This window comes from Thermobia domestica, chromosome 8, assembly GCF_964235325.1.
Source record: "Thermobia domestica chromosome 8, izTheDome1.hap1.1, whole genome shotgun sequence".
Lineage (NCBI taxonomy): Eukaryota > Metazoa > Arthropoda > Insecta > Zygentoma > Lepismatidae > Thermobia > Thermobia domestica.
Window position 1 is genome coordinate 98,410,845 of NC_137461.1, and position 21,868 is coordinate 98,432,712.

At 33.1% G+C, this 21,868-nt stretch overlaps 1 protein-coding gene across 1 annotated transcript in view; it reads right to left on the reverse strand.

Annotated features, from left to right (window-relative positions):
- The window catches only part of LOC145693098 (TWiK family of potassium channels protein 18-like), a 1,093,215-nt gene that overhangs the window by 977,247 nt on the left and 94,100 nt on the right, over nt 1-21,868 (reverse strand). The gene's annotated exons all lie outside the window — the stretch shown is intronic.

Genomic DNA, 21,868 nt, shown 5'->3' on the forward strand with positions numbered 1-21,868 from the left:
ATTTGGTCTATACAAAATGATATACCCTTCTATTCAAATTTTGGAGTGACTTCTCTCCCTAGTGTACCATGAAAGGAGCACCATAAGGAAAAAAATAGCAGGCCCATTCAATGTGTCCGATGATATATTCCTATCTTAATTTTTATTTCGTTTCTAGCTTCAGCCGTTTACGATAATAAGCATTGAATGTTTTATTCAACTGTACAAGAACTTACGTTTACCTTTTCATAAACAGTTCGCCACATGATTTTTTTCCTACAAAAGTTATTTGTTTTGTCATGTTCTTTTCAATGATAATTCAAATTACATACTTTTCCATTTAAAAATTTTAAGTGACCCTCCAGTACTCCCTGACAAAGGGGCCCTCTAAGAAAAACAATATCCTGAATTTAGTTAGCCCATAGTTTCCTTTAATTTTTGGTAAGTAAAATGTTTGGAGTCCTAAGGGAGGGAGGGGAACAAAGCATTAAGACTCTTTTCCGCAATATAGACACATATGATTGCCAAGGTAGGGAAGATTAAAGTAACAATGGTTATATATATGAAGAGTATATACAACTTTAGTGTTGCTAATTTCATATTCACTTAAACAAATTTAAAAATCTATAATGTTTCTTTTACTTTTAAATCATGCATCCTTTTACACTTAAAAATAATCCAGGCTTATAAACGAACAATTCTGATTTAATGACTGCTCCAATATGAATGTATCAGAATAATCCACGACGATAACCCTTTGAAAAAAGCTGTGATTTCATTACAAGTACATAAGCAAAAACATTGTGTTTTCTCGAGGCTTAGAAAATCAATATTGAACCTGAATAACAGACTAAAAAGCAATTTAGGGATTGTAATAATCCCTCTATCTTCACAGCATTGTTTTTCCCACAATTACCTTTTTCTCTTCTTTTATTTAATGATCAATGCAAGGAAAAAATAGTGTTATTCTTGTGTGTACATTAAAAATGGGGTCCATTTAGTGTGAAAACGAGAGGAAAAACCGTATTGTCTGGAAAACGCATCTATATATATATAAAATGTTGGACATCTCTACATATTGTAGTATATGACGCACATAGATTTACGTATGTAGAATATAACAAAAATCAATATTGCAGAGGCGACTGCGTATGATTGAACCATTTCATGTTTTATAGGCTTCTAAAAATTGCATTAGTAGCTCAATTAATATTCATTGCAGCCAAATAAATTAGCTATGAATCATACAATGCCTGCATAGGAGATCGCAGTAATTCGTGTTGACCCACATTACTCGGTGGAGAGTACATCATATTTTCAAAGTTCAGTAAGTTTCAACTCGCTCTTTTACCTTGTTTAAACCATGTTACTCTATTTTTCTTGTATTATCTTATACGTATTCTGCTATCAGTTACCGGTAACTTCAAACAAATTTTGATCTTTTATCCTTTCATGAACGACAATGTTTCGTTAATCTATGTACTTTTACAATAATAACTATTAGCTTTAACACATTTCATTAACCTCAGTTTACTGGTTTCCTTTCTCATAAATAATTCTTTCTATCACATCGGAACACAACTTTTCTCAATCAGTGTCTTCCCTTCATTTTAATAATCTTTTCAGTGATTCTCGTTTTTCTAGTGATGTACGCAAGGGGGAGAAATGAAGAGTCCTGCCCTACTCCGTCACAATCTTCAGTCAGTTTTTAGTGGTAGTGACAATGAGTGCTCAACAATGTCTGATATGTGAACTGGCCACCCAACTGTAATAGGTCCTGAGGTCTCCACCAGCACACGGTGATTGTGAAACCAACGTGGCATGCCCCAGTCCACTGTAATGTATCATCTTTAAGAACTCGGGAAAAATAATCAGAAACTGCCGCAATATGTACAAGAGTTGACCCTAGCTCAGGTCCAGAGGGGAGTGGATGTGTGCCGACAACTGATGCAAAATCCACGTGATGTGCCTTTCCTTAAATGAATTGTTTCATGTGATGAAAAATGAGTTCTTTTTTTTTTCAGAAATCTGAATGCGCAAAAACTGGTTGAACAAAGATCAATTTCCAGAGACGGTCGTCAAACATTTCGAGAATAAAGTCAGTCGTGCTTTATGTGTGATGAAACTACGATAAGGAAGTAAAAATATAAGAGCATGTCTTCAAAGTGAATAGAAAGCAGAGAAAAAGCGTGAAGTACTTCGAGTTCGTATCCATTGATTGTACCCCTTTACTCTAAACAACTGTAGGGGATCTATACTACACTAAGTCAGAAAATTCTGCATTGGTAAATCGAAAGCGCGCCTTCTGTAATAGGATAAACCATACTCGGCTCGAAAAACGAACATACAATTTAGGTACTTGATGGCATCGAATTGATGCTACACCCATCATATAGTCCTGACCTTATTCTTTTGGATTACTATCTGCTTTGGTCTATTGTGCTCCTCCTGAAATCATGATGCTTTACTAACCAGCAGGACGTGAAAACAGCGGTGACTAACTTTTAAGGACAAGACGTTGTATCGACGTGGATTTGAGGAAATGGCATGAAGGTGGCTGTCCACAGTCCAACACCAGGGGCCATATTTTGAATATTATCCTGTTTCTGCTCTACTGTAATAAATGCGTATATATATATATATATATATATATATATATATATATATATATATATATATATATATATATATATATATATTGTGTAGCAGACTATTGCTATACTTAATGATTCATCTTTGAATATTCACAGATTATCCAATTATTTCACAAAGTCATCATCAAAGAAACTAATCTTTTTGAGTTCACTCACTTATTAGCAGCATAAACTGATAATAAAATCAAGTAGTCACAAGTTATGCTGACTTCAGTAAAGTGCTTGATGTCATAAATCATGATATTCTTCTCAACAAGGTTATCAATATTTATTTTTCACATACCGCACGTAAACTTCTATCGCCATATCTTCGAGAATATTACAGAAATGTCTTGATTTCTGAACTTTGTAGTTCATTCAGGTGCTTCGCAAGTTTGAAACTTAGGACCTTTGCCACTTCTTTTTATATATTAATGATTTATCTGATATAATGAAACTACTAAAAGTATTATACGCAGATGGTTTAAAATCTCACCGAGCCATAGGTTTAGACTATCACTGCATCAATTTGCAAAATGACATTAATTCAATATATATATTGTGGTAGTGCCAATCTTAGATTTTATTTCGAGTTAATTTGATTCTTATTTTGGTTTATGAAACATAAAAAAATACGGAACTAAGTTTACTTGTAAACAATTGTATTTGAAGAATTGAATCATAATGTCAATTCTCTTATACAATCATGTCTGTGAATTCGTCTTATGTGCTGATGACAGCTTCTATTAAACTCATTACGAAAAGCTGGCACAGACACCAGAGATGGGCATTTTTGCTAAACCTCACTCACCCTCACCCTCAACCGACTCTCCCACCCTCACCCTCAGACACCCTCACCCTCAGTCGACCCCATCACCCTCACCCTCAGACACCCTCACCCTCAATAGAATCTGTCACACTCACCCTCAGACACCCTCACCCTCATCCACCGAAATGAGGGTGAGTGAGGGTGAGGGCGGCCCTCTTGAGGGCAAAAATGAGTGAGGGTGCCCATCTCTGTCAGACACATTTCTTTCGTACTAAATTCCGAAATTTGCTCTGGAACTTCTAAATCCGGACTCGGAAGAGTTTTATTACTGCAAGTGGCTTTACATTACGCCTACGAAGCTTTTAGATTATCAACCTCAGCAAAAATCCTGATATAAAATATTAAATGATTTTAAAGAGAGTGCAGTTCAGTGAAGTTCAGTCCATGGTACTCAAAAGATAAGCAACGTAAGATCTATGTCCGTTGTCATCATGATCATAACTAAAGTTCTGTACTTTTTCCTTTGTCTGACTTCGATTTAAACAGTATTTGTTTCAAGTTTAACACCACCGAAACGGAAGTTGTTTGGCATAATCGTTACAGGACTAGTAAAGGATTACTAGCCATCAATACTTCGTCTCCTAGATGATAAACCATCACTAATCTAGACCATATCAGAATCGAAGCTGAAATGACAATCAGAAGCACGGAACTGAATATTTATCATCATCGGGATCAATCAGATATGTGTCAGAGAAATCTGTTTGTGCTAGAATTTCCAGGTGCATAAGACAATTCACAGATACATAATTCACATTCAAAATAAAACCCTCTTAAAAATCTTTTAAGTTTGATTGATGAAATATTGCTGATATACCTCTCACTACATATCAACATAGTGGATAGCTGGATACTCGATTCCAAATTTATAGAGAAACAGTACCATTTAAGCGTATTAACAAGGTGTAAGCTTATTGAGTGACTTGTGTCCACTGTTCGTTCCCAGAAAAATATTTTACAGTTTTAAAGGTAGTTACTTCAATAGCTTCAAACAATTCAAGATGCAGGTAGAGATTTTAAAACCCAAACTCGTTCACCCTTGATTGGTGGCTAAGTAATTGTAAGGTAATTTAGAAATTTAAGCCCGGAAACATTTGGTATTAGGAGAATTCGAATTATTTACTAGTAATTAGAAGTAAGGTAAATCAAAACAGCAGTGTGAATACTACTAAAAGTTTGCATTACCCAATTATGAGAAGTGATGGTAAACAGGTAAAACCTTTATCCAAAAACAGGTACTTTAAGTTGCATGGTTGCAGATATCCTACTTTCATACATAGAGTACTCTCCTAACTACAAAACGTTCGTTGAAAATGAACTCAGAAAAAGCTTATTCAATAGATCTAAGTGGTTTGTTGTAGAAATTGCACCTAGAGATAGAGACATTATAATCAAATTTGATCGGAAAGTAAAATTTCTAGCGACAGTGACAAATCTTGTAAAAGCTTGTAGAATTTTTGAATCTGCTACAATGTTCTAAGTTAAAGGAAAATACAGCATAGTTGCTATTTTCAGCGCTGGAGTAGACCAGAACACGTTAGATAAATTGTTTCAGATACCTAGTTCGAGATTCGATTTCGAACCTGTGTATCAGACAGCAGACGATATAGGAACATTCATGAGATGTCACGAACGATCAGATTTCTCAGTTTCACCTGACGTAACTTCTTTTGATTTATCAGTTTATACACATATCTTTAAGAAAAATCATTCTCGGATGGTTTCTTAAAAATAAAGTCAAAGAGAAAAACTATACTTAGAAACCTAGGATCGTTACATTGTGTATATAGTGTATATAGGTTAAGGAATATTTAGTTATTTTATTTCATTATCACTTAGACGTAGTTTTAAGGATTGTTTTTAAGCTAGAAGTAATTTACTTACAACTAACTATAAAAGCTTGTTACGGAATTTATCTATTTCAACATCAAAGTATGTATGATTAAAGGCATAGCTTCTAACAAAACAAAGAAATTATAGGAAAAGGAAGCAAACATGACAGCTAAGGTGAAATGCTTCTTTATGTCTTCATGACATGCAATAAGCAGAAAGAAAAAAAAACATGCTTGATTTTAAATCAACACATAAAGGAAAGTTAAGGAAAGAAATACATGGTGGCCCGAAAGTAGGTATACAGTCCCGTACTGACCTGTTCACTGGGTTTTCATATCATTTCTTATTGTTAACAAACAGGTAGAGCTAGTTTCTTTATTATTTGTTCTTAATGTTCTTTCACTTATATCTTAAGACCAAAACAGCCGAAGCAAATAAACTCGTAAGCTAGAATGTTCTACTTGGTCAATGCAGGGGTGTGTACCTACTTTTGGGCCACCCTGTATTACAACTAGGTTATGAAGGTAGATTTATGTATTTTAAAACACATATAAAATAAGAGTTAATTAAATAATGAACAGGATATGACTAGGATAACTGGCAATAAGTTTAGAAAATGACAGAAATACAATACCAAGGTCTTTGAAGAACAAACCTGTATTTTTTCCGTTTTGATTTGAACAGCGAGACGAATCGCTGTTTAACTCCTAAAGCTCCATCGAGATTAAACTAAATACTAATCTCCCCATTTTGAAAATCAAAACGTAAAGATACTGGAAGAATCACGATCTGACAATAATAATATCATTAGTCGAATATTTTAAATTTCAGAGAAATTGAAACCTGGACAAGTTAGTCAAATATTTTTCATAGATAATACTAGTTAAGAAAGAAACAAGTATTTTCTTTCTTTTCTTTTCTTTTTTCTTTTTTTTCTTTTTACCAAACAGGAAACTAAAAGTCTGAAAGGCTATTTCCAATGACTTTGCCAGATATATTTATTTATTTAAAACACAACTAGTTTTCGATGACAAACTTAATGAGAGGCCGATGATGCACAGTGCCAGTAACGGATAGGAAAAAGGCCTCTTTCGATCGTTGGTGAAGCATGTGAATTTATTTTATTGTCAATTTAATGCTATGATTTCTACCGAGTTAACCATTATATTTGGAAATACGAAATTAATTAATGGTAAGAACAAATTATTTATATTTATTTCTCAAAGCACTGGTATAAATATTAATTTCTTTTACTATTTCTCGAATTATATTATTTCATAATATAATATTTAATATGAATTTTAAGCAGATACTCACGTACTGCAGACACGCTCATATACAAAATTGAACAGTGATCCTAGACAGAAAAGTACTTACCTGAAAAGAGAGAAAATAATTAGAAGATTAAACAAGAATAATCATCGGATTTTACTATATCATAACATACTAGATACCGTAATATATTTATTCCTATAAGTATATGATAATCAATGCAGTAATAGACTAGTACAAGAATATACGAATATATGAGAATATTAAGTATTGAACATAAATAGGTATGCAATTTCGATCTACTGAATATAATTCTATGAATAACTGCATATGTTGTTTAAGATAATGATTGAATATAATAATAAATATACAAGTCTAGGTAAGAATTAAAACTACTCAAAGAGAGTCTAGGTATGCGTTAAAAATGTATTATAAAAAGAAAGAGCTTGTTGGGTCAAAGAAAATAATTTAAAAAATGTATGGTATTCCAAATTAGCCGCACCGATGGTTAAAATATGAGAAAGATATTATGTTGTTTTAGTGTAGCGCAAAGCGCCGACTCAGAATGTCACATTGCAGCTGGATTTTAATAATAATATTATTAAAAATAGAAAAGACTTGATTTTTGCATTTTATGATTGATTATTTTTCATGATTTTAACAAAGATATATTTTTACAGATATGGATATTTTACTCCTGAATAGACTTTGTGCACTAAAATATAAAATGATTGTGATAAACTCCCATTATGATAAATAATTTCCTAGGATAGAGACTATTAAGTATTCAATAACTATGACAACCTCTACGGTACCGAACCTATGACAAATTTATAATTACGTAGTATGATAGATACATTACTAGACTATGCTTGAAATGAGTACTAGAATATGATTATTCAATCTTCTTAATATTTTAAAGGTAAACAATGACTTAAGATAAGATATACAATATATAATATTCCTTTTATTTATAACAATGTTTACATTCTTTACACGACACACACACACACACACACAAACATACATATATATATATATATATATATATATATATATATATATATATATATACTACATTAGCAACTATTATTTTATTTACTCGACATTACTAAATAATAGACTAAATAATAGATTTCAAGTTCTTAATGCTTTTCCTTAAAAAATAACATTTATTTTACGAAACGCGAACTCATATTTTATAATTTATCCACTTTCTAGAAATACATTTAGCTTTTTTATCTATTATTTAATAGTATATTTACCTTATTAGTTTAAAAATTTCAATGGTGAATAGAAATCCCATTTGTTGAGAGAACAGAGCACTTAAAATAAGACCACATTCCACTCATATTTCAGAACTATTCTACATCTATACATCTACATTTTTAACACATAAAAATTAAACGCAACCCATATTTGTACAACAATAACACCTATACTCAATCTTGTGCATTGGATTGGATTGTGCATTTTTATTATTCAGTTATCTGTTACTACCTATAGACTTATGCCATGTGGTGAAGAGAACTATGGTGCAGACCACGATTAATTTATTTTCAGCACAAACTGGTTACATGGATGTTACTATCTTCTAATGCAGTGGAATGATATTACCAGTGACACCAACTACATATTCGAATTAGTATTTTAGTGTTGTGTATTTTGTGTTTATTTTATCCATTTTCAAGTGCTTAATGCTTTTCAGTGTTTATACCGTATTGAAATACGATATCTGCATATAGTTATAATTAGAGCAACCCACATTATGCTTTATTTTTTTCCAAATTATGCTTTATTATACTTTATTGTTAATTTCAATCATCGTTTTACATTAATCGTGTATAATGTATAATATTTACTATACATTAAACATTCTAAATATCTTGATCTATTTATTAACTTTTTATACAACCATTTTTTGCGTATTTAATGAACTTTCTACCTAATGCAATGTAAAGAGATGCTTTACTCGAGTCAGCTTTTTTTTCTCACTTGTGTGCGCCTTAGAGGTGCATATATACAGAAAGGAAAAATAAAAGATGCCACCAAAAAGTACAGAAAGTGCTCAAGTTCAAGGGGTACACATAAGAATATAGCGTGGAGTTCTTGTGCACTTTTTGTAAAATTTCGATTTATCATACGTAACTGCATAGTTACAATTAGAAGAAAACTATTGTTTAGTCATTGTTGGCGAAAAGTCTTCTTCTTTTACTTTTTTTCCACTTCAAAGGGTTACACCGAAAGTTTACAGAAATGAAAATGTTTTCCGTTGTTGCATTGTTATGTTCTCAGCGATTTTGCATTGTAAATATTGGTCTTAAAAATATTAATACAGTATGTTAAACTTGCAGTTAAACAGAATTTTCAAAGAATTGTTCCAACAGAATTTTCCAACAATTGTGCTATATATTTTAAATTATGCTTTATGCTTTATTTTCTAAAATTATGCTTTATTATGCTCTTAACCCTAGAACGGCAAACTTCACTATAAACCCATTAAAGGTAAACATACGTAATATTTACGTACACACTAAAAAATGATTTATAAATATACGATTCACATAGAAACTATTATTGTTGCTTTGCTCAAGGTTCCAAAATTGAAGTGTTATTGTTTAGATAGTATTACAGCACAACTATTATCCAGGACCGTAATTTGTGGGGGCACGGGGGACAACTGCAACCTAGGGAAGCTCCCCGCTGTTCGAGGGGCCCCATTTTAACAAAAATTTTCCTACTCCATATACGATAGGAACATGGAATTATAAATGAAGCATCAAACAGGTTCCCTACATTACATAAACAAAACACTATACAAAAGGAAATTAAAACAAAGATGAGTCGTGGGCCCATTTCAGTAACAAATATCTACTATTAGGAGCCCTAGAAATAATATTTATTCGTATGGCTTTGATATTTGTAAATATTGTTCCCTTAATTAATTTGTCAAGTATGGAAAAAGCCTAGGGGCGTAAATAAACGCCTTGCAGACCTTGTCGTGTGGGAGCGCCCACACGCTTTTGGTTGCCCATAAAGACTGAGAGAAAAGAAAAGAGAAGGGGCCCAAGAATTGGAAAACAAATTTTTCTAGCTGACCCAAATACCCGTATGAATGCTTGCCCCCCAGAAAAAACATCTAAGTTACGGTGCTGCTATTATCTTAAATCTTTTAGAAGTACATAGAAGAAGAGCAAAATAAATATTATTAACACTTATGAACAAACGTTTAAGAAAGTCAACTGAGAGTTTATATATAGGCCTATCACTGATTTTTTTTTTTTTTTTTTTTTTTTTTGTACTAGGAAATATTGAATTCATATTGAATAGTTCTTTCACATTACATGTGAGATTGATTCGTAAATCACACATAGTTATGGCACATTTTGATCTGATGTTCACCACATACTGGCTTATTACAGTTACGGCAATGTTCCTTTTTGGGATCTTCCCACTTGAATCTGTCATTGGATTTGTCTTCCAAGGAAAACCATTCTTTCCTAGCAATTCAGTAACACCATTAACTTTCACTTGCCTTTCGTCAAATGGAAGTTCATATGCCTTCTCATCTCTAAAATATACTGCTCTCATTGTCTAATTTACCCAGATTCTTCTCTTGAATGCATGACGAGACTTGTATTTCTGTTTTTACTACATTTGGAAACTTTCCGCTTCTTTGGCTGGATTTTTTATTTCATATTCAACAGTTCAAATTGCTGACACAAAATATTGTTCAATATCATTTTCACTGGGATAGTAGTTTGAATCTTTGCCACAGTCATCTGCTTCTTCTTGTGATCTTACATCAAATTCAACGTTATCTTCCTTAATTTCTGAATCTCAGATCTCCTCTAATATTCCTAAAATAGCTTCCTCGCTATTTATTGAAGCAAACTCGATCATTTTTGTAGTAATAATTAATTCTTTACGAATGATAATTGCCCATTGATGATGAACATACGTAAAAATTGCGTGCAAGAAAACTAACGCTAAAGGCAAACTCACGCTAAACTTACGTGTAAGATTTTACGTTCAAAGGTAAACATACGCCAAATTTACGTATAAGGTTCTACACTCAATCGTTTGGTACATTGAACATAATACCTACAGAAGTAATTAAGGTCGGAACATCAAGCCAACTAACCAGCGATAGCATATCTTGAGGTTTGTATTTCTACACACAGTTCCTGCTACGTCACATCAGTGTTTCCAACTCATACACGTAAAATTTACGTAGTTTGCCTTTCTCGTGTTAAAATTCGTTTCTTCTGGACCCTTAGACAACCACAATCATGTTCAAGGTACCAACCATATGTGTAAAATGCCATTATGCTTTTTATGCTTTTGGGTTGTCCTAGTGACAATCGATTTCTAAAGCTATCAATACATAATCATATTCGTCATTATATAGTGTTGTGACTGATTTTTTTATTTTTATGAAGTGATTGGAAACACTTTTCAATGTTTTATATGTTCCAATTGCAAGTGGACGACAAAGTAAGTAATTTTTGTAGACTTCGCACAACAGCTTAAGTGAAGGCCAAAGTGTAAGCGTTTCAAGAACAAGGATAAGTTTGCACATTTATTTACGATACAGCATTCTTTAAGACAGATAAAGAAGAAGAACACATTCAAAATTAAACTAATAAAATTCTTTTAAGTTTGATTTATGAAATTTCATTATTGCAGCTCTTGCAATACATCCCAAACTAGAAGTTAGAAATAATCTCATATTTCAACAATATATACAGTATAATAATCTAACATAGTGCAACTTTAAAATAACAACTTCGGGATAGGTTGGCAACGTTGTTACCCGTGAGGCAGTGACGTACTTTGAGGGAAATTTCCCTAATCTAGGGAAATTTCATAGATAAATTTAGCAAAAAGGGAAATTTTCGATAAATTGTGAAAATCCAGGAAAATTCTCACATTCACTGATTGACTAATATGAATGCTTAATATTTTTTTGTTTTTGTTTTTCAGAATTGGAAAGATACAATAACAAGGGTTTGAATGTTTAAAGTAGACTAATTTACACCCGTTGTTGGCTGGGTGTATTTGTGTATACGTTTTGTTTAAAACAATGAAGGAAAAAGTAAAATTAAAATAAAGTAAAAAAGCAAATGAATAAAACGAATGTGGCTGTCACTTCCTTTAATATGCCTAAATTAATGTTATCACATAGCACCTGTCATAGGAATTGGATACTTAACAAACTAGGGAAAATTTGTTAAGAAAAGGGAAAGTTTTGTGTGAGTCGAGGGAAATTTTCTTACGGAATCCTACGGACACTGCCGTGAGGTAATTTGCATGTTACAATAGTTCATTGAATTTTATGTGACAAAGTTCGAAAAGTATTTTAAGATATGGTCCATCCAGCATATAAATAGATAGCTATAGATATCTCACCACCAAATGAAGTTAGAAAACAGGAAATGCATGTTTTACTTCCTTCCAATTACCTTAGACTATAAATAGTTATAAAGAAAATGAGCTGATTCAACTTTTACTCACCAGATCGAACTAACGCTGGAATACTGTAGCACGCACACGATATCATCCTATTTATTGCCTTGGGAAAGAAAGTCTCACGCTATTACAACGAGTTTAATCAACAACATTCACACAGGGACCTTGACTCTCATTTGGTAGTTGCACAGACAATTGATGCCTATTAAGTTCATGACTCATATGACAATAACTTCGTCGTTGTAAACACTTTTCTTTTTCAAACAAAGAACATCTGTTTGAGTGTCCGGAAAATATCATTCATAGACTGCAAAGGATAAAAAACTACAAAGTGGGCTTATGTAGCAAGAGGAACGAATACGTGAATTAAGAATTCCAATTTTACATGGACTCATCATGGCTGTGTTTAGAAATTTGATGATGCAGTTGCAAGAGTCGATTTCTTATACGGAATGAAAGAAAAAGTTTTAAAGAACATCGGATCCTTTTAGAGCTATAAATTGCCGAAAATACGCAATATCACATTTTAAAATCCGAAATATCACATTTTGAAAACTATAGGACCTATCGCAAGCGATTCAAGGAATTAAACAGAAACTAGAATATCTAAATATTCGTGTTATATGATTCTCCAGTACAGGCAAAATGAACTGTACAACTAGGGTTGCCATATTACCCGATTTTAGCGGGAACCACCCAATTTTCAAATCCTATATTCGTCTCCCGCTTAATCATCTCTTAATCACGAAAAACCATCTGTTTTTTTGGATTGTAGAAAGTACATGATCCAATATGAAAGACGTATCATGCGTAGGATTTTGTGATAAGATTTTATGCAATCGAGATTTTTTAAAGAAAGTTAAAAAGAGTGAAAAATATGTTTAAAACAAGTGGCATAATCATACATATTTTGGTTCAATCCATGAATACTAATGTATGATCTCATGGTTGAGTATTTCTTTGATTACCATTCTGTCCAGTTCAGCTCTACAAGTCTATATGTTCACCTAGTTTTTATATATTCAGAAATGATTGCGAATTGAATTACGGTATCCTTAGCATGTTTAGATTTGATTCATTATTAATATTTTTTCTTTTAAAATGTTTATGCTTTATTTCATATATTGTGAAACCGTGGCAATTTTGTATGTTAGTATGATTTAAAGGAGCAATCTTTAAAAAATGATTTTATAAGAGATGGACCAAGCCTCCTATATATGTTTTACCTTCCTTATGATAAAAAATTAGAAATTATTTTGTTTCTTGGAGAGAAAATCGTATGAACAATATCTGCAATATGATTTTTTTTAACTTGCCATACAGATATTTTACTATTATAGATATCTTACTGTAATACTTACTTTACAATTCGAGACTCACATTTGTTGAACTTATTAAAACATTAAAGGCAAAATCTAAATTTGCTTTACTTTAGTTTCATTAGAAGGGTACATTGGAAGTGTCACTTAATAAAGAAATCACTTTAAAAATTAGTCCCCGCTAAGGATCTCAGATCAGTACTTACGGTTTAGAATCCCCCGCTTTTCTAATTTTAAAATATGGCTACCCTATGTACAACGGATGTTGCGGTACAGTAATACACTTCGAAGTAGTAATTGACCATTCGTTTTCCCGTACGGAGGGTTCTATAACATGAATATTTAGGTAAAGTGCATATTAATATCTGTGTAATCGCTTGAACAACTTACGATAGATATCATAGGTTTAAAACAGGTATGTACAAGTTGGAACGGGGGTGGGCTAATCACAGAGTACTTACTGGCGTTGAGGTACGTATGGGACAACGTATAACATTTTCTTAACAATCGAATGCCCATATGTATGACAAACTTGTTCATCATACACTAACTTTACAGGAACATAGAAATTTTAACGGTAACCAAAATATTTATTTACTAAAGAAAAACAGAAAAAAAATCTATTTGTTTATCATTTTAATGGGGAATTTGATTCTTTATGTTCTGAACTAGTCTCTCAATGTTCCGTGGTACACTGGATGTTCCAACGCGGATGACATTTTCTAAGATAGACATCAGCTATCCAGGAAATATTTTCAATTCAGTTTTAAATTATGTAAGAAGCACATTTTAAATTAGGGGTCAGGTAGGTCGAATGAAAGAGTTCAGTGGGCCGGGACTGCCTGTTGCACATGGCTGCCTTAAAACCCGTTCGTCTTATAACATGATATTTCGTTTTTCTCCGGTTTATAGCTCCGAAAGAAGACGTTTTTCGACCTGACCCATGTTTATTTGAACTTCTTTCTTTCACTTCATATTTGGAATCACCTCCCGGAGTTTGGTAACTGATTTAAAAAAAATGTACTGTATATCTTGGATTTTCAAAACATTTCTCTTCCCAAAAAAAATTGCACAATAGTTCAACATAAGCAACAAAGACGATAATGAACTTGTATCGATGGAAAGTTTATACTCATATTAAAGTTGTAATTTATTATATTATTAATCGAAACTTCCAGAAACAAATCGATTATTTATTTATTCATAATAAATGTGTACAACTTTAATATGGCTATGAAGCTTCCATCGATACATCTACACTATCGTATCTGTTGCTTATATTGAACTATTGTGCTTTCATAGACTAGAGATGTATAACGAAAAGCCTTTATGGCCCATGTTATCGAAGCTCTTAATCCTCACCAGCTGTATTCAGCTGCTGTCTTCTCTTAACGGATACGAAGGGATGAAATGCTTCTGCACTGGATGACTATTTTCCTTTGCAGCGATCTGTTCATGTGGATGTTATTTTAAGTTAATAAAATACTTATAAACTTCAGAAATTTCATACGTACGTATTTCCGAGAAAAAAAATATTAAAATTTGAAAAAAGATTTTAAATTCTGATATACCATTGTCAGAACTTTATAAGGTATCTGTTACTGATTTGTTAGTCGTATTTCTTTGTGGTTCTTCTCATTTTAAATATCCAATAGATTTTTTTAAAATGATGTTTTTGTTCTTAATTATTAAAGATCATTAAAATATCCTACATCATCTAAAAGTCACATATAATGGAATCTTTATAAATTATGTTTTTCTTTATATAAAAGTAATACAATTCTTATTAAATTTTGAAACAATTTTGTATCAAATAAATTTTTTCTCTACACTTTTAGTTTCACTTTCAACTGTTTCTATTATAAACAAAAGATTGTGAAAAAATGCAAATCAAGATTTCAATTGATTTACATGCATTTCATGGTCCCTACAAGTTGCAAAATTTGATTTGAATATCAGTAAGTTTTTTTAGTTCGTGCCAAATGATGAACACACATATACCTAAAGGCCATACTGTTCAACGTATTCTAAGCAAACCAAAATAAAAGAATCTCCAACGGGATGTATTTCAATTTCCTGCCTACCTTAAAAAATAAGGGCAATTCATAGGAGGCCAAAAATGCAAATTTGTTTTTTCTAAGGTTCTAACGATTTTGTTTATGTTTCACCATAACCTTATAACCATAACCATAACCTTATAACCATAACCATAACCATAACCTTATAACATGATGTCAGACAGTTTGCAGTGAAGAATGCAGGAAGGACGTAGTTTTCTCTAGGGATTGAGTTTCTTTCCATGTTTTTTTTCAAAAACGACTCAATAATGCTGACTTCTGGAATTGCGAATATGATAGGTTTGTTTTACTTAACTAGTAAATGACTTTCTCATTCTCGACCAAAAAAATCGTCCTTCAGTGATTTTAGCCGTTCTTTATTATTCGTTTGTACCCATTTCATTTACTAGCTTAAGACTTAACTTTACACCAATGTTTAAGAAGTTTGTTCCATGTATTTTCTCCGAATTCATGTTATGAATAGCAACATTTAATAAGTTAAGTTTAGCTTCAAATTAGCGTTTAATTGGTTTGTTCCATGTCCTTCCCCGAATTCTTGTTATTAATACAAATAGCAACATTTAATAGGTTAAGTTTAACTTCAAACTAACGTTCAAAAGGTGTTTTCCATGTATTCCTTTCTGATGTTCTGGATAGCAACGTTTAATAAGTTAAATTAACGTTTAACAGGTTTGTTCCATGTATTCTTTACTGATTCTTGTTCTGGATAGCAACGTTTAATAAATTAACCTCGAATTAACGTGTGTTCCATGTATTTTTTTTCTGATTCTCGTTTTGGATAGCAACGTTTAACCTCAAATAAACGTTTAACAAGTTTATTCTATGTAGTTTTCCATAATTCATGGTCTACATACCAGCTACCACAAGCGTTATAGCTCGAACCGAAAATGGATTATAGGAAGTGAGGGAAAGAACAGTTACACTGAGAAACAATAAGGAATGGAAATCAACATCAAAAATTGAAAGTCTGCGAAAGATCAAAATATAACAGAAAGCTTGTGGAGAGAAATTACTTCAAATACCTCGAAAGATTTTTTTTTTTTTTTTTGAGGAGAGAGAGACTTAACTGCAGTAAAAAATTCAGGTCAAGAATTGTCGTAGATAAAGAGACATTCAACAAGAAAAGGTCATTCCTAACTAACAAGCTTAACATTTGACTAAGAAAAAACTGGCAGAGTGCTATATATGAAGTATTGTGTTGTACGCTACGGGGATCTGAACATTGCGAAAGCTGAAGAAGAAATATACAGAGAGCTCCGAAATGCAGGGTAAAGGAAGATGGGCGAAATCAAATGGACGGAAAGAGAAAAGAACGAAGATTTTTTTTTAAAAAAAAGGCGTAGAAGAGAAGAGGACGTTTTTAACTAGCACCCTTGATTGATTGATTGACTGAGGTTTTAATGTGGACGTCAGCATCTTGGCTATTTATCCCCATCACGATCAACACCACTGAGGATCCTCCATACAAAGGCAAATTGGATTGAGCACATTTTGTGGGGAAAATTATCTTCTTCCTAACACCATATAGGAAAAACAAGGAGTAGGAAGATCATAACTGACTGATAATTTGGAAAAAATTGATAGATAGATAGAAATTGAAGGGTTGGATGCAAGAACTAGGTTGGTCCATTTTTTAGCAAATTTGAGATTTTCACATGTTCCAGTAGAAAAAAATCACTCTACATTGTGTTGCCGAATCATTTGGATCCGATGATTATGTCCAGTGTTATAACATAAAAGAGCTGTATTCATTGTAAAGGTATAACAAGAAGGAGGCAACTCCGGCAAGATTTCGTAAAAGTGGATATACCTGGTTCTTGCTTCCAACCTTTCAATTTGTAAACATGTTTCGAAAATTTGTCTAAAAGTAAACCCTGAATCTGATGCATCATTGCTGGGGAACAAAAAGTCTACAGACAAATATTTCACGTACGTTAAAGTCTACCTCCATGCGAAATTTGAAGACAATCAAGTACTAAATATAAAGGAGAAACTTATTTATATCATCTTAATATTTCCAATATATAAGGCCTATATAAACCGAATTTATTAGGGTATTAGATCGAATGTGCTATATGAATCGAAAACATTACGAGAAAATATAGTAAGTCCAGAAGATGTTCTTAGTAATAGTTATGCTGCGTCAAAATGAAAGCCTCTAAAAGAAGTTGTATATTACTCTGACAGAAGATGAAGCACGTCCTAACAAGATATATAGCTGCTTAGTAAGACCGGATTTGTGTTTGCAGTGAAAGCGAACAGCGTACACGAATAAAGACAAACGAAGCCAACGGCAAAATGTGTTTACTGAGATCTGTAGGATTGTTAGCATTATACATAGTATTATGCAAGAAAATGTGTATATTTGGAAATCACTGTTCAGCAGCTAAAATTTATATCATTAGTGCTAATATCATCTTTCATGTTAATAAATAATGGAGATACACACAACAAGTTATAAAGATATCAAAGCAGCCCAGATTGACGCCACTCCTCTTCCAATAATCTATTGGCTATTATTTATTTTCCTTTATCTATTTTATACAGCAATTTCTTTAGAAACTGAGTTCTAACCATCTCCTTTTATCTTCCGTCAATGGCCATTTTCTCGTGTTCCGTCCTGAGAATTGCAAGGAAGGAGGCAATTATCCAGGCGGGAAATAATGCGTTTCAACAGAGAACAAAGACGCTGTCAGTTCTCTGCTCACTGAGAGATCTTCGTTGCATCCAGTGATTCCCAGAGTCCAACACAGAAGGAGAACAGTGGACAATTAAACGAATGAGAACTTTGCATGTATTGATACTAATTAACGAATGTGTTTAACGACCTAAAAGTTTCCTAATTTTGAATATTAATAAAACATAATTTGACGAGACGAAAAACAATTCATACGTACTAAAGTAACTTACTTTTATATACGGAGAACTTAGTAAAAATATTTGATTAAGTTACGGTGCAGGATGAGACAAGAGACAGTTAACACACAGAGTAGCATATATTATATTGTATGTTGAAAACACATATTACATTTTTCAAATTATTTAGCGTATATTATATAGTGAACATTGTATATCTGTTTTCCATTGTATTTATACTTGCATATGACATTGATCTGCGATAATGTGTAATTTTGCTATTGCTACAGTAATTCCCCCTCCCTAGAGGTTATAAACTCCCTAGGAAAGAGAGAAGAACAAATTATGTTGCTCTGGAATAAATTGGAACAAATTGAGCACAAATGAATTTATGTGATTTCGTTGAATATGTCGGATGTGAGGGAACCAGGGTGACACACTCATCGGAAATTTTCAGTTTACAGATTCCCCCCCCCTTATTTATATCACAAATCGCATATTTGTGCTAAATTATCGAATTTCTATGTCTACAGACAGTACCCTACATGTTTTCAGTCTTGTCCTAAATGACGAGATAATAGCAGTTTTACTATTGCCCCCTAATTTTCCACCCTTGAAGGGGGAATTGTCTAACTTTCGGAGTTTTCTTTTTTTTCTAGTATGACAAATCCTACATTCGAGCCATATTTCAAGTTGTTACGTCTAGAGAAAGTATCCTATAGGTTTTGAGTTAAGACCCTAATTTTGCCCCTGCCTCCTAAGTTTCTTCCTTGGAGGTGGAAATTTCCAGTTTTCGGATTCTTTCCTTTACTTGATCCCAAATCCTACATTTACGCCAAATTTCAACTTTTCATGTCCACAAGAAGTGTCCCGTAGGTTTTGAATAAAGTGACGTAATTTTGCCTTTGCTCCCCAATTATCCTCCTTGGAGGAAATTTCCAGTTTTCAAATTTTTTGCTTTATTTGTACGACAAATTTTATATTTGTGGTAAATGTCAAATTTTTCACATCTGAGGAAGTACCTTATACCTAGATTTTAAATCAAGTGACATAAATTTGTTCTTTTCCCGTAGTTTTCCTCCTTAGAAGGCGAAATTCTCAGTTTTCGGATTTTTTTATTTATTTGTATCATAGTCCTATATTTGTGCCAAATTATAAGTTTCCATGTCTACAGCAAGTTTCCCATAGGTTTTAAATCAAGTGACGTAACTATATGTGATTTTGCTCTAGTACCTTAATTTTCCTCCTTGAAAGGGGAAATGTGCCGAAATACAAGCTTCCATGTCTATAGAGAGTACACTATAGGTTTTATTGAGTGTCAGTCAATGCTAAAACTTTTTTTGTTTGTTTGTTTGTTTTCACAACCCTCTATTACGTAAAAGTTTGATATCGAACATGGAAATTTTGTATATCCCACAGTGTGTGCATTTTCGTAGCACTGTCTTCATGGAAAGCGAAATTATGAATGTTCAAAAACGTTCTGAGTTACTTCGTGCAAATAGGCACAAGGCATGCTCCTGCTCTGAGAGGGAACTTAGCTTGGCGAACTGTCGTGCGCCTAGACATTCATAATAACTTTTTTAAAAATCTTTTATTTCTTTTTTTGTTAATATTTAAACGTCACTGAATGCCACTGCTAAATTTCTCGTAACTTTTTCTTCTTTGTTTTTGTTCAAGACAGTACTTCGACCGTCGCTCTTATCTTCCGAAACTTCAGTCACTTTCTTGTTTTCCTTCGTCGCTTCCTTTCGAAGTTGTGAATTGCTTTCAGTATTTTCTTCTGATAGAAGTGATCAAGTTTCCCCCGTTCTTGTGCCTAGGAAAGACCCAAAAAATATCCCTCGCTGTAGTTGTTGGAGGGGGAGTCACAGGAAAAGTTATTTTGCTTGCTTAATGTCTATACGACGCATTATAATATAACATTTATAATAATAAAACAAAACAGTGTATCAATACCTAGAAACATGAGTTTGACGTATAAATACTGTATTTGAATCTACGTAGTTTTAAAACTTTAAGGTACCCTAGTGCCTGTACAACTCTGAAAGGCACAGTGGTGAATTCCGTCCAAATTAAGGAGTTACACATTTTTAGAAATTCTAATTTTGTGGCGTCTACATAAACTGTATTTAGAAAGATTTACTTCTGGTGCTTTATGACTTTTATGATATGTGGGAATCTCTGCTTCTGATAAAGAAATTGATAGTATTTTCGTTGATACAGGAATTTTAAGGAACTTTAATGCTCTTTCATTCAGAAAAAAAGCAGTAGATTCTTTTCAAACAACATTGTTTCTTTAAACCAGTGGTACCAGCGTTTCCTAGTGATAGTTTCTTGTAACAACTAAGGTAAAATGTTCATAGTTTCAGGATAAAACTTCATAATCTTGTCTTCGTTCACACACCTTTATATTCATTTCACCGTATAACCAAGGGCGCCGATTTCTCTGTAACTTTGGGGATGCCCATTCATAAAAAATACATATAACATTAAAAATACATATAAAAATACATGAAGGCCCACATGAACTTTAAGGGACGGGCCCCACCAGAATTGGCGCCCTTGCGTGTAACTAGGTATTAATGAAGGAATCTTGTTCAAATAACTTTACTTTACATTGTGTTCGCGCAATTTTTTGTTTTGGGAATACTGCTATTGTGTACGAAATGTCGCGAGGTTTTCAAAACTAGATCTGTTAGAAAATTGCTATATTCCAGATTCTATTCTTCATACAAGTGATAATTTCGTTAAGTCTTCTGCTGAGATAACATAAAAACACAGACATTTGCTCAAATTGCTTCCTTGTGCGCAGTGGCGTTTCTAAGAGGAGGCTTCCGGGCTTAATCCCCCCCGAAATTTTATTTACTACATTAAAGTAAATGTTATATCTTGCAAAATTTTTACATTTCCAGGACTAGAGTTAGCAAAGCCTTCCCTCCCCCGAGACAAAATCGTAAAATGCCACTGCTTGTGAGTATTAAACTCATATGAGGTCCATCGTCCCATTCAGTGCAGTTTCACAATTTGATGAATGTATTCGCGAATGGTTTCTGTACTGCAACTACTGGGTTAGTGTGACTGATATGTGACATTTTAAGTTACTAGAAAACCGAATGAACTGAGGTTACGCATACATTGTTTCAAACTCCACATGTGTTGAGAAACATGTATGAGTGCCTAGTCAGTCTTAGATTGCAGTGTTTTGTTGAACAGTGTCGTGTGAACATCCACCGCGAGCATAGGCTCCGACTTGGGAGGGGGGGGGGAGCAGAACACTTTTGGCTCCTCCAATATATAAAAGTAGGGTTCTCGCCCCCCAATATAATCCAGTCGAGGAAATATTAACAAAGAGAATGTCTGTCGTAAACTTCGTCGTGCCTTTAATTCAATATTAGGAACATCCTTCTTATTCAATAGGAAACACCACTTTCACAACTGCGTTTAATAGAGCACTGAAGCTTTAACCAACACTCTAGCAGCATTAATATGTGGTGCGCAAAATTGCAATGAAATTCCTAAATTTTCAATTTGAATTTGTTTTAATCTCTTTACACAAATTTCACTTAGGTCGTGAATTTCGCAGCGGAGCGGATGCAG